The sequence below is a fragment of the Sciurus carolinensis genome, chromosome 8 (genome assembly GCF_902686445.1).
Source record: "Sciurus carolinensis chromosome 8, mSciCar1.2, whole genome shotgun sequence".
NCBI classification, from domain to species: Eukaryota; Metazoa; Chordata; class Mammalia; order Rodentia; family Sciuridae; genus Sciurus; species Sciurus carolinensis.
In genome coordinates, this window is record NC_062220.1 from 53,603,105 (window position 1) to 53,612,147 (window position 9,043).

Consider the following 9,043-nt stretch of genomic DNA (forward strand, 5'->3'; position numbering starts at 1 on the left):
ATTAGATATTGTGGCATGCTTTATAAATTATATTTTCTAAATATTGTACAATACTAATCATCTATGAAATTAATTTCTAATACAAATATCTACCTTCAATAATCTCTAGTCTGTTTCAATTTCAAGCAGTAAAATTAAATAAATTAAATCCCAGCAACTTGGGAGGCTGATGTGGGAGGATCACAAGTTCAAGGTCAGTCTCAGCAATTTATCAAGGCTCTAAACAACTCAATGAGACCCTGTCTCCAATCAAAAGGGTTAGAGGCATAGCTCAGTGGTTAAGCATCCCTGAGTCAAATCCCTAGTACAAAAAAAAAAAAAAAAAAAAAAAAAAAATTAAATTATCTGAAAACATAAATTTGACCAATGCATAGATGAGAGAATTATAAGAAATCACAGGGCAGATAAAGTGTGAGCAGTGGTTTTTTTAAGACTTGGTCCATTCTCAAATCTTTGCCAGCATGTAGGAGTGTGGGATGGTTCTCACTGCTGTTCTGTGCTGACTCTGCCCTTTCCAGGATGACCTTCAGCAGGACAAGTCCTCATGATTCCAGCATGGAACTGAAAGGAGACTTAGGCACATCTTCCCACGTGTCACCAAAATAACTAAAAGGCATTGGGTTTGACATTATTCTGTCTAATCTACAAAGTCCATTTACTTTTATTTCTCTTTCTCTTTTTACTTTTATGATTACATATTATTCATGACATTATATAAAGTGATTAAAATATATTAAAACATCACCTCACAATCCAGAATATTTTTTCTATAAAACTTGTTGAAAATAGTTTTATCTATACCGAATGCCAATTTTACTTCCTTTTTCACTTATTAAAGTCTTACTATCTACTTACTTGGTATATATACATATATATGTATATTTATCTAATGGCTGCACAATATTACATAAATAGGCTTTTATTTAAGCACTGCCTTAATGGAAAACACAGGGTCTATCTATTTTTTATGAAAACGAATAACATTTCAGAGAATATATTTATACTAATAACATTTTTCCATATTTTCATTATTTACTCAGAATAGTTACCAAGAATTGGGATTACAAAATTAAATAATGTATACTAGCACTTGCTATGTATTGCCAATTTATTTCTAAAAGTGACCATATCAATATTAGCATTGGATGAAGGTGTTGGTTTCATTGCAGTGTTGTAGTTTTGGGATTGTATTTCAATTTGTGTTTTCTTAAATATAGTCATGAAGTTACACAGAGCATATGCTCCTTTAATTTATCCTTGATCAACCCAAGCATGGATACAAAAATCGGGAAGACTGAGCAGAGTCGAGGTATGTGGGGCTGACCATGGAGCATCAGTGTGGAAGATGGGGGAACTATCACTACTTATCCATGTTCTGCAAAGCAACCCACACGCCAGAGCTGGTCTAGAGAATTGGTGCCATTATTTAAGTACCAAAGCTTAAGTACCATCCAGGGTGGTCCAGAGAAGCCTGTGGAGTTAATCCTTTCCAGGAAAAGTCACAGTCCTCCACTAAAAGTAGAAAATGACACAACTTTTTGTAGAATGCTTACCTGTAATGAAGACAAGTTCTACTTTTTGTAGCCTAGTAAGACTACTCTACTCAGGTACTTATAGATGCCACCAGCAAACATGAAGTTAGAGAGTGCCCTGGTGGTTTTATCATACCTGCTGCATTGTAGAGCCTGATCTTTGACCCCAATCATGTAGTCTCCAGAGAAAGCTAAGTTCTCCTACCATCCCTCCCGACAACCCTTCCTCCACCCAAAACCATCAAGCCAATTTGACCATCTTAACACAACTGGCTCCTCCAGTTTACTTAAGGTGAAGAGAAGGAGTTTGGAACTGATGGAAATAGGTGCTTCGAGTGAACTGTATTCCTTTCAACAGATTCAACCTGTTCAACATAAAAATGTTAAATGGAAATTCTGTACCAGTGGTATGTTTCCTGTATTCTAGGAAAAAAATTATAAAGTTCATAGACCATTTTTTTTTTATTCTTTCAACTGCTTTTATAAATGTGTACTCATTAAATGTTACTTTTAAAATATTTTCTAGTTTTGTTTAATTCTGGTTTTGATTCATCAGCATTCCAACGGAAGAGATGGAAAGGTTTTGAATCACAGGAGTTCCAGCATGTGGGTCTAAAAATGCCTCCCCTAGTGATAAGGGAAAGAAGCGGGCAGTGCCTGGGTTTGAAAGCAGTTGCGTGGATTTGCCACTTTGTGCAATATATGCTTGAGCTCAACGAGGCAGTGCGTTCCTATTCCTGCATGTGCTTCAGTGTTACCTCAGAGGGGGGCATCAGCTCTCTAAACAGGGGGATGGCTATACTATCACACCCAGGATTTTTGTGAGCATTAGAAAAGATGTTTTCCTTCTGAAGGCAGACGCCACCAGATCAGGACTAATGGCTTAACAAGTGTACTTCAGGTCAGATTCGGACAGTCTGGTCTGGCATTAAATGTCCTAACGACTGCCTACAGCTGGGACAGCTGTAGCCCTAATGGGTGTTAGTTATCATGCTTTCAAAATATGATAAAAGATAAAACTGATAAAGAAAGAACTGGCAACTTGGAGTAAGCTAGAAGCAAATGGACAAAAGCCCTTATGCAAACCTGCTTCAATTAGAAATTCATTCAAGAGCTCTTCATGCATTTATCGTTCAGGGATCACAAGAGTCCTGACAGTGATGAATGTGTACAATGCATTTCACCTCTAGGAGCTCAAGAGATTCTGGAACTCCTCCCAAAATTGTGGAGGAAGGGCAGTCAAGGTGCTGCACACAGAGGTCACAATTTTCATTCTCCATGACAACCAGCATCTCCAACACCACCTGGCCAACACACACACACACACACACACACACACACACACACATACACACACACCAGTAGAGCCTACAAATATCCTTACATCTTCCTACTCCGATCTTATATAAAAAGGATTACACTCTAGAAAAATCCTTCACTGTCTAAAGATTGGTTCAGTAAGATTTAGGGAAAGAAAATAAGTTACTCTTACCTCAAGTTCAAGGCAAAACCTTGAACTCCCAGATAAGACCCAGGTGAAAGAAGGCTCAAGGGTAAAGGGACAGTCCTGGAGAGGTGGGAAGAGAAGAAGAGCAGGACAGTGCACCCTGGCCGTCACCTAGGCAAGATTAAAAGCACCCCATGCTGCTTGAGTCCTGCTACAAGGGAATCTTGGATGGCTTCAGTGATGTTTATCATATAACAGTGTGTGCAAAGCCTGTGCTAACAAAACACCTATTATCTTATTTAATCTTCATAACAATTCTCTAAGGTACTCTTTATTAACCCTATCTTTTCAGAAGAAGAAACTGAGCCTTAACTAAATAGTTGACACAACTAGTAAGAGGCAGAGCTGGACTTGGCATCAAGGCAGTCTGAGTCCAGAGCCATCCCTCTGAACACAACCATAGGGAGGACACTATGCTATCCTCCAGAATGTCCCTTGGAATCCACAAATTAGGCTACAAAGACCAAACCACTGGCAACTGTATTCTGAAAGATTTTTAAAACAGGAATCTCTTTTATATATTCTTGGTTTCACTGTCCTCGACACTCCCAACTTGCTTTCCATCTTTTTCAATACATCCTCCAAGGTTGTCCTAATGCAGAACCTGTAACTCCAGCATTGAGATCAACCCTGTAGCAACTGCCAGTTTAATCTTCCCACTTTGACCACAAGCCTTCCTAGGTACAGAGGGAGTTGTCCAGGGGAAGGGAGGCAAATCACCCACCCACTTACTGAAGGACTCAAAGGAGCAGTGAAGGAGGGGACAGCTCCTCCATGCCAAGCCGAAAGGCAAACATTTCCTTTCTCTCCAGTTCACTTCAGTGCTTCATGTATTGAATGAACCTATTTGTTCTTGAGATCCAGTGACTCATGCAGAAAATTTCATAACACTTTTCATTTAGAACTTTAATACTTGCCAAGGAGTCTTAGTGTTTAAAAAAAAAAAAAAACTTACATATAAGTTTTAGTCCTATTGCCTATAACCTAGAGCTGTCAGTCTCTCCATTTTATAAAAATGAAGGGCTATTGGACTGAAACTCACAGTATATCAAAAACTAGTGGGACATAATCAATGAGAATCAAACTTTCCCCCATGATATTTTAGAATCAAGAGGTTTTTAAGGAGTACAATGAGACTATTAGTTCCATTTTTAATCCTTTCTTTCATGCTGATAAGAGGGGTGACAAAGGATGACAGAGTTCCTGTTCTCATTTCATTAGAGCAGAGCAGTAGGACCTGTGAGAATTAGGAGTGCACACAGACTGCCCACAGAGTCTCTAACAGCCAGCCAGGCTTCCTCCTCTCATGACTGGGTACTGATGGCCACCAGGAGAGTCTCTTGCATTTTTAGGCACAGTGAGCCTCTCTCTTGTATCCAGGCAAGTTTTCCTATTGTACTTCAACCCATTTTTCTGAACGCTAACACTCAAAATAGGAATAAGGGCCAATATTTTTTGGTTTATTTCCAGCTTATCACTGAGTAACGTGCATCTCACACTTACATATTGTGGCAACAATAAATAACCATTAAAGTTTGTAAACTTTTACTCTAAATTTCTGAATTTATCACAGACTGGCAATAAATGAGGTAGGACAGAAAAAATAAAAGAAATAGATAGAAAGGAGACATTAAAAAGGACAAGGAAACAAAATTTTAATTCACAAATTCTATATATTTTTCCAGGCCTGTCATTTCACAAGCCAGTTTTCTTCCCAGGATTGTCACTACCAAGTTTCTGGGAAATCTGTAAATCTTAAAAGTTTACTGTAAATTCACTCATGTATGGTAATTATCTAGTGTACAAGAAATAGGTTAAGCAAAGAAAAATACAATATTTTGAGAAACCCATCACTGAGGGAGACTTCCCAGTTTTATCCATTGATCAGACAATGAAGCCACATCAGCCTAAGGATGATTCCTTTTCCATTACCAGACCACCATAAACTGTCTTGAAATCACTAGACTGACATTCTCCCTACATACCTTTCATACCCACTTCTCAACAAGTTTCCTTTAAAAAAAGAAGCAGGAGAGATAGCCTGTCTTCTCTCTTGAGTGAATTATCTGCTTTCCTAAATAAACCTAATTCTATGCCTTATATTGCTGCATGCTAGAATTCTTTTCCATTTCCTGAAACCAAGGACCCTGTTGATCCTGGGTGGAGTTCCCCTTTCTCTCTGCAAACTCCTGGGCCCCTCCTCCAGAGACCCTTCTCCCATGACACTAACACTTCACAAAGCAGCACTATCTACAGAGCCTATATTGACTATCAAAGATAGGCCCGAGAAACACTGTTTGGCCTGGTTCTTTCAGAAACTGATCCTGAGGCAAGGATTCTAGGGCAAATAATTTATTCTGGAAATTAAATCATTAAATACTGGGAGAAGTAAAGTAGATAGAACAGGGGAGGAATGAAGTGTGAGCTTTTAAGCCAATCACCCCTGTGGGTGACTTGAAGCTTAGCTCTCCTGGGAAACTCAGGGAGATCATGTCAAATATATCTCGGAACTATCACCATTAAGGTGAGAGAAAACTGGTTTTCATCCACTCAATCCCTGCTAGTCATTGGATGAGAGAAGTTTCCAGTGACTTTCTAGCACTTCTGACTTTTCCTACATATGCCTCTACAGCCAGGACAAAAGTCCCACAGGCAAAGTGTTTCCGGTGTCCAGTGATCCAAGCTGCTTTCAGTTTGGAGAGGTGAATGCCGAGAGGAAATTAGTTGGCACTAATCTCATCTCAACCTCTGCACCACATTGTAGTGGGAAATCCTGCAAAGGGTATGACCAGCATTCACAGGGGAAACATGGCTCTTTATCATATGAAAAGATTTTCTACTTCATTCATTATGAGAGACATGAAAATTGAAACTGCATTGAAATGCCTCTTATCTAGCAGAAATTTGAGCAAAAATTCAAACATTTGAGCACATACTGTGTGGGTGAGGTGTAGAAACATTTATTCTCATATATGCATCTTGGATATGCAAAGTAGGACCACCCTTGTGGAGAGCAATTGGGCAACATTTTTCAAAATTAAAAATGCATAGGAGGTGCTGACCCTGGAGTCCCACTTCTGAGAATTTATCCCACAGATATGCTTGTAAGCATTCTAGATGAAAAGCAGTCATTGCTATTTCCTTTTCTTTTCTCAAGAATTAGAACGTTATAAAATCAGAATACGGGTGACTATTCAAGTATTCATCTGTAGGTTTGTCTAAGCAAAGCCTGCTGCTTTCACAGAATGGAATTCTGTGCAGTTGTTTAAAAAATATAGGTACCTTCTTTTACATTCATGGAAAGACATCCACAAATATATTACTAAGTAAAAAATAAGTAAAGATAAAAACATATATAGTATGATTCCTTTTGCATATGTGTGTTTGCTTTTAATTGCCCAAAGAAATACTAGATTCAAAAGAGTCACACATAACAGGATGGACTAAGAGAAAGGTAGAAACAGTAGAAGCCCTGTATACCAATTTCTGTGATTTTTATTTTGAAATTACATTATGGGTTTACCCAACTGTTAAAATAACCTTAAAGAGTAATTGATTGCATATCCTAGCTTAGTCATCTTTTATTCATGTTAAACCTTTCCAGTTCATTCAGTCTGCCCTCTTGTATAATAATTTCTTCATCTTTCATCATCCTGATCCCTCTTCTTCAAATGCCCTACAAACATTTCAATGTTCCTTTTTAAATGTAGTACCCTGAACCAAGAGCAGTCAGGTTAGAGCACAATATGGTTGTTGCTTCCCTTACGCTGGATCATGAGTCTTTTAATTATGTAACATCTGATCTTACACTAGTTTTATTTTTCTTTCTTAAATAGTCACGTTATCAGGATAACATCAAATAATATGCCTAATTTCTTTTCACATACAATGTTAAATCCAGTCTCTCCACATTGTGCCCCACTAACCCCAACTCTGCCTCCTTCAACCCCCTATACAGATTACTGTTAATATTTTCAAACTTAAATGCAAAGCAAAAACAAATACTCTATATTCTTTGCAGTAATTCTATAGACTTAAATTCTATAAACCTGTCCCAAAATAGACTTATTTTTAAAAAAAGCTACCCTATCCTTATTAAAGTTTATCTGATAGAAATTAACCTGTCTTCCAGCCTAGAAAATTGTTTTAAATATTAATTCCATTTTTCAAAACACATGCTGTCTACACATTTCCTAAATACGGCTTCCATGTCTTTTAGATTTTTATAACGAATAGAGAGGCATTTTATCCATAACCTTCAACTTCAACTTCAATATTTCATAGTCCAGATGAAGCCTAGAGATTGTCTAATCTTATAAACTCATTTCACAGATGTGGAAACTGAAGCCCAAGGGGGTGAAGTAATTTCTGGAAGGTCACACAGCTACATTGTAACAAAGCAGAATGAGGCCACAGATGACTTGATTTCCAGACTAGGAGATTTTCTGGTCCTTTTGAAAACAGATGATTCTGTTGAAAACAAATTGGTTGTAGATCAAAATCAAAAGGGTCACAAGGGCAGACGGATTAGAAACAGGTACATCCAGTTACTGATTTTATACTTCTCAGTCAGTGATGAGTATTTTACTTCTAACAAAATGCCAAGACTAAAGGAACAGCTTATCCAATGGTAGATTTAGGTTGTGATTGTTTTAATACTACATAATGATAAGCGATATTTTTACTTCGTTTCACATTCTGTAATTGATATTTGTTAGACATTTGAGGAATATTCTAAAATAAAAATTTGTACATTATTTCATCCCTGATGGAATTATTTCCTCTCACATGAAGACTTTGTCAAAAGTGCTTTAACAGAAAATTTACAATAAAATATCTCTTTATAAAATGCTATGTAGCACAAACAGGACCAGTAGCCATCATGGAAGGAAGGTGACCTACTTAGACATCCCTTCAAGAGAACCCATTGCAAAGCAGCCTAAGTGATTGACAACTGTCAATTGCCACACTTGAGAGTGTACCACAGCATTCACATGATCCACATTGTCCCTGGTTGCTCCTAGTAGATGACTATACATGACAGAGATCCTAGAACCAAGCCATCCTATTTCATACAAGGTGCACCTAAAGACCAACATTTGCTTGGGTAGCTCCTAATGGCCCAGCCTAGAGATTTTTATACCTACAATCTGATCTGTTTCTTCCTCCACAATTTCTCCTTCACCTTCATCTTTTGCAGGTATAAGATAGGCATTGCAATATGAAATCTTCTTCTTCCTTTACCCATTAAGGCATTACCTCTAATAAACTTTTTTATTCTGGGGCTACGGATGTAGCTCAGTTCAGTGGTAGAGTATGTGTTTAATATTAGCCAATGTAAACGCACGGCACCCCAATAAAAGAAGGCAACTGTCTTACCCTATCTTGCTTATGCTTTTTTTTTTTTTTTTTTTTTTTTTTTTTGCTGGGGATTTAAACGCAAGGTCTTGTGTTTGCGAGGCAAGCACTCTACCAACTGAGCTATATCCCCAGCCTGCTATATGCTTCTTGAAAGATCTATCCATCAATGGCACTGGGAGAAAAGTTGAAAAATAAGTTGTATATTATTAATATATCATAATAATCATAGCATTATTATTGTTATCATTGTTGTTATTATTACTATACCCAAATACACTTCTTAACCATTAGTTTCACTAATTATTGCTCATTAAGTCAGGCTTAAATAAGTGAAAAGGCACTTAATAGTGTGTTAGAAAAATACATCTCTTTTCCCAAGCTTTAATCCCCTATTCAAAAAATGAAAAGACAATATGCCCTTCTAATGGTCTAAAGATATAAAATGTCCTTACAAATATGCACACAAAGTAAAAATATGTTTCTATTTCACTGAACATTACAAAGCTGATATTCTTAGAAGCAGAATGTAGCAAGGAGACAGTGAAGGGAATATGCTAAAAAAACAAATTTAATATCCAAGAAAAAGGTGTGAATTTAACCTCTGAATCTCTGGTAGACAGAAGAACGACAGTTGTGGAACAAA